Raw genomic sequence first — 6,031 nt, forward strand, 5'->3', positions numbered from 1 at the left:
CAGGAGGAGCCGTGGGGGGGTTTTCTCTCTCTGGATGAACCTGGTGAAGTCACCACCCGTCTCCCGGAGCAGGGAGGTGGCAGCGGGGTGGCGGGAGCGAGGTCATTAAAGCAGAAAGAAAAATACATTAGAAATGTTCAACTGCTCAGTCTAGCCTGAAATGTGCTTAAATCAGCCCCGAGTAAACAATAAGGGATTAATCGCAATTAGTTTTCATTAGGAAGGTGGCATCACCCTCCCCTGCTCCCCAGGGGTGCTCCCTGCCTTGCTGGGGATCCGGGATCACCCGGCTGGATCCAGCCCCAGGCGGGCGGGCGGCATCGTCCTTCCCAGGCCCCGTGCCTGCGGGGATCCGCTTTATCTCCGCCGAGGCAGAGATGAGCGGCCGGCAGCAGCCGGAGCTTCAAAGGGATCCTGCAAATCCGGCGTATGCAAAAGCCCAGCCGGTACCGCAGATAAACCGGGATGTGGCTCGTCGGCCTCTGCCAGCCCGCGGCGGCTGCGGCACGGGGCACTGCTCGTCCTCGGGGTGATGCTCAGCCTTGGGGTGACGCTCGGCATCGAGGTGATGCTTGGCCATGGATGGATGCTTGGCCATGGGGTGATGCTCGGCCCCAGGGTGATGGTCAGCCTCGGGGTGACGCTTGGCTTCGAGGTGATGCTTGGCCATGGATGGATGCTTGGCCATGGGGTGATGCTCGGCCCCAGGGTGATGGTCAGCCTTGGGGTGACGCTTGGCTTCGAGGTGATGCTTGGCCATGGGTTGGTGCTTGGCCATGGGGTGATGCTCAGCCCCGGGGTGATGCTCAGACTTGGGGTGATGCTTGGCCTCGGGGTGATGCTTGGCCTCAGGGTGATGGTTGGCCCTGGGGAAATGCTCAGCCCCGGGGATGACACTCTGCCTCAGGGCAATACTTGGCTCCAGGATGATGCTCAGCCCCCAGGTGATGCTTGGCCTTGGGGTCACACTTGGCTTCAGGATGATGTTCATCCCTGGGGTGATGCTTGGCCTTTGGGGTGATGCTTGGCCACGGATTGGTGCTCAGCCCCGGGGTGATGCTCAGCCCCAGGGGTGATGCTTGGCTCCAGGATAACGCTCAGCCCTGGGGCGATGCCCAGCCCTGGGGTGATGTTTGTCATTGGGGTGATGCTTGGCCACGGATTGGTGCTCAGCCCCGGGGTGATGCTCAGCCCCAGGGGTGATGCTTGACTCCAGGATGCTGCTCAGCCCTGGGGTGATGCTCATCCTCACGGCAACATTTGGCTTTAGGGTGACGCCCAGGCTCAGCACCCCACACAGCCCCAGTTTTTCCAGTCCCCTGTCTCCAGGCAGGACTTTTGGGGACGGGGACAAGTGGGCAGAGCTCTCAGGGATGGATGGACAGGAAGGGGTGAGGACGCCCTGTCCTCCGTGGGTCCTGCAGCGCGAGGCGCTGGCGGCTGAGGCCGGGCTCCCCGGGGAGCTGGGTGCTGCCACGCGTGCCGTTGGTGGCCCCGCGAGGGGGGACTCGCCGATGGCTGGCGTGTCCCTCCGTCCCTGGAGCCTGGCAGCTGGCTGACACCAGTGGCCAGGTCCCAGCTCACCACCACCCACACCCCAAACACCGCCCTGGCAGGAGGGATGGAAAGAACCCCTGCTGCCTCCAGAACGGGGCGAATTCAGCCATTTTTGGGACTCCCCTATGCGCACACAGCATCCCCCTCCCTCGCAGCGGGAGCGGCCGTGCCCAGCAGCTCATCGCCTGCTCCCTGACGGCATCGCCTCGCCGACAGGCAGTGATTTGTAAATATTTAAAACCCAACTCAAATTGCCGGTTTGCGGCACGGCCCCGGCTGCCGCCACGCCGGGCGGGCGAAGGCTGCGGGGAGAAGGCAGAGCCCGGCTGGGCGCTGGGCGAGCCCCTTCTCCCGGCCTCGCCGGGCACCCACATGGCCGGGTGCACCCATCAGCGGCGGGGATTGATCTCGGGTGCATCGCCAGCACCCGCGCAACCGTGGGGTCCTTCTCGCCCGCCCCCGGAGCACAGCCCCTGTCATTAGCACCCAGAAAATGTTGGGTTTCTGGCTGGGAAAACACAGCAGATATGTACATTAAACATCAAATTATAAAATTAACAGATTCAAACCGAGGATGATTTGCATGTGCAAATTAAGTTAATTACCACTCTTCCTCCCCGCGCGCCACAGCGTGCCGGGGAAGGGCCGGGCACAGCCACGGCCGGCGGCAGGTGCTGGGGACGCGGCGGCGTTATTTGGGGGGAGCTGCCAGCTGGGGACAACTGGGGGGGGGGAGATGGCAGGGCCACGCGTGCGCGCGCACACGCATGCACACGCGTGCACGTCTCGGCGCCCGCGAGGCCGGCGGCACAAAGGCGGCTCTGTGGCGCGGTGCGTGGCGTTGGCACGGCGCGGGGTGGCTGAATGGAGGGCTGTGTGCCCGCACCCAGCGCCGCCGAGCCCGCGGCACCGAGCCAGCGCCGGGCACGCACCCCAGCAGCCGCCGCCGCAGCTGGAGGGGCCGGGGAGACGCGCAACCCGCGCTGCGGGGCCTGCACACGCGTGTGCATGCGCGTACACACACGCGTACACAGGTACGGATGCTATGTCTGCACACGCATTCACACGCGTGCCCACGGAGGCACGTGAACACACGTGTGTATGCGTGTGGGTGCGTGGGCACGCACGCATGCCCACGTCTGCAGGTGAACACGCACATGCAGGCACACACATGCACATATACACACATGCCAAGGTGCACACACGCATGCATGCACACCCATGCCATCTGCACACACGTTTACACACATGTGCACATGCACACACACATGCACGTATGTACACACACATATGCAAGCACACAGATGCACACACGTGTGCACACACATGTGCACACACACATATGCACATATGCACATACATTTACGCACATGCAAGCACACAGATGCACACGCCTGTGCACACACACATGCACACACACACGTGCTCACCTCAGCCATGTCACCGGTTCCCCCTGTGCCTCAGTTTCCCCACCTCCCCAGCCACGACACTCGCAGCACTGGGCCCTCCCCTTGCTCCACGCACAGCACCTGTGGGTCCCGGCACCCAGGGGGGACACCGACCCCTGCCCCAGCCCAGCAGCACCCGCGGGGTCCCCACGCTCCGGAGGGTCCGGGCGACGGGAGCAGTCCCTCCGCAGCAGGGCTGACCCCCCCCATCCCGCGCCCAATCTCCGCAGTTGGCTCCTGGTTCCGGACAAATGCCGGGAGATCTGGGCCGGGATCAGGCGGAATTCAGGGAACAACTTGTCGGGAATTATCCCCCCTGCTGCCCCCCTCTCTTTCCATTCCGCTTTTTATTCCTTTTCCCACAGCCCGACCCCTGGGTGCCCCGCAGCCGGACCACCACAGGGCCAGCACCCAGCGCTGGGTGCTGCGGGCACCCGGCTGCGGGGACAGGATGGGGTCGGCCTAGGAGGATGCTGCACGATTCCCAGTTTGCCCAGTTCATCCCATTCAGAGAGCTGCTGGGCAAGGCAGGGCCCTCCCGCCAGTGCAGGCAGGCAGCGAGCAGCAGCTAATTAGGAGCCAGGCAATTAGCCGGGGTGAAGCCCGCTGCTCAGGGCAGGGCTGGAAGTGGGTGCAGGGGAGTTTTCACGGCGGGACGGAGCTGGGTGCCCTGCGTGGCCCCCCCAAACCCCCTGGGGGGGGGCTGCGGGTGGGGGACAAGCCAGGGGCTGGGTGCGGGGGACACCCCCAAAGAAATGATGCTGCTGGCAGGTCCCCACCCGGGGAGGGAGCACCGGGGCTCAGAGGACCCCCGAGCCACTGTGCCCCATGTCAGGACTCCCCCCACGGCCCTGCATCCTCCTGCCCCCCAAGGCACCCTCCCCACGGGGGGAAGGAGGGCAGGGTGCTGCCGGGGGTGCACAGCCATGTGGGTGGGGGGTCCCTGGTGCAGGGCGGGGACCCCATCCGGGTCCTGATCCAGGAGGGGGCTCCACCAGCGAGGATGGGGGCTGCTGTGAAGGCACCGCTCCCCGAAACCCCAGCTTGGGCCCCAGCAGGGCTCGGGGGGCCAGGGGGTGGCGTGGGATCTCGTGCCATGCCGGACGTAGCAGGCGTGCCGGGACAGGCCGGGGGGTCTGCGGCTCACCCCCAGCGCTGCCCCGCGTGCTCGCCACGCACGAGGCCTGCGGGTCGCACGCACGGGGGGAGCGACCTCCGCCCCGGACCCCCACCCCACCCCGCAGCAGAGAACGGCACCGCTCAGCACACGCGTGGCTGCAGGACTGACGGCGAGCCGCTTCAGCTCCTCTGCGACCCGCTCCGGTTCCGAAAGGTCGAAGAGACCCTGCGGCCCGGGAATAAATCCCAAAATCCCCCTACGGAGCCGGCGGCCGAGAATGGCCCCCCCCGAGCTGCGCTTTTCCAGACTGCCGGCCAAAATCCGCACCCGGGAGGATTCCCGTGACCACCACGAATGGATGCCGGGAGCTGCGGGGTGCGGGGGTCCCGCGGGGTGGTGGGGTCCCGTGGGGTGGTGGGGTCCCGCGGGGTGTTGGGGTCCCGCGGGGTGTTGGTGACATTCAGCAAAAAGCTTCTCGGCAGTGCTCGGAGGATGCAGGAGAATTGGGGAGGAATTAGCTCAGAGAGTGTTAATTAGCCTTAATTAGGCCGAGTTTGGCCAACGCAGGGAGCTGAGGGCCGCGGGTGTGTGAACGGGTCAAGGGGCTCGGCGGCGTCCCCTCCGTGTCCCCCCCCCGGGACGGTGACTCAGGCGCTGAGTCACGGCCGCGGTTTCCTTCCCCTGGAGACCCCCCCTTCCGGCACGGGCAGCCCAGTGTCCCCCCCCCCCCGGGAGTGGCTGTCCCCTTGCCCACCCCAGGGACCGGCAGGAACCGGAGGTTGGGCGGGAAGAGGTGAATCAGCGGTGGCGTGAGAAACCTCCCGCTCGCCAGGGCAGGCTGAGGCCTGGGCACAACTCAGCGCAGCGATGGCCCCGCGGCCGGCGGCAGACAGAGCTCCGCGGGATCCGGGCTTTGCTGCTCCGGAAACCCAGCCGGCTGCGGAGCCGGAGGGTGGGGGGCATCACCCGCCACGCACCCCAGCACCTTGGGGGGGGCCGAGCTGAGATTGCGCACCCAGAGCATCCGCCTGGGGCCGGGGGGGGGGGAATGCTTTATTTTTTATTCCTGACTGCCAGGATTTGGGTTTTTTTGGGGAAAGTTCAGCTAAAACAGGCTGGGGAAGCAGATGGCGGGGGGGGGACACATGGTGGCAAAGCGTGGAAGCAGTGAAAGCAAAGCACCTTCTCCCGCCGTGCTGGGCCCCCACCCTGCATGTCAGCCCCAGGCCCTGGTGTGACCCCCCCCGGGGACAGCACCCCCCCTGCCATCCCCTGCACCCCAGGGTGGGGGGGGTTCGGCCTCCCCTTGCTGCGGCAGGGCAGCACCCGTGGGGTGCGGGGCGTCAGTGTGAGGGGAAACTGAGGCGGGGGCTGGGGGTGTCACAGTGGGTGGCAGCACCCGGGAGGGGACAGGAAGGGGGGGGGGGAAGCCCCTTGTGCCAGGATAAACTGAGGCAGGGGGCTGGGGGCATGGCGGTGCCCCCCCTCCAGTGCCAGGGAGGGGAGGGGGGCGGGGAGGACCCCTTTTGCAGGGGGAAACTGAGGCGGGGGGCAGGGATGCGCTCGGCAGCAAAGGGGGGGGGAGGCCCCTTGCCGGAGGGAGGGGGGCTGAGGAGGGGGGCGGGGAGCGGGGTCCCACGGCCTCTCCGTGCCGGGGGGGCGGGCGAAGCTGAGGCGGGGCCGGGGGTGTCGGTCCCAGCCCCTCCCGATGCGAGGGGAGGCGGGGGGGGGGGATGCTATTTGCGGGGGAGGGGGTGTCGGGGCCGCTCCCCCCTCCTCTGGGCGCCGGGGGGGGGGGCTGGGGGGGCGGGGGCAGGGCTGGGGGGCGCAGCCGCCGTCGTCCCCCCCCCCCCGCCCCGCCCGCGGCCCCCGCCCCGCCCGGGCTCCGGTGCCCCCCCCGGCGCAG

Source organism: Opisthocomus hoazin, chromosome 27, assembly GCF_030867145.1.
Source record: "Opisthocomus hoazin isolate bOpiHoa1 chromosome 27, bOpiHoa1.hap1, whole genome shotgun sequence".
In the NCBI taxonomy this organism is placed as follows: domain Eukaryota; kingdom Metazoa; phylum Chordata; class Aves; order Opisthocomiformes; family Opisthocomidae; genus Opisthocomus; species Opisthocomus hoazin.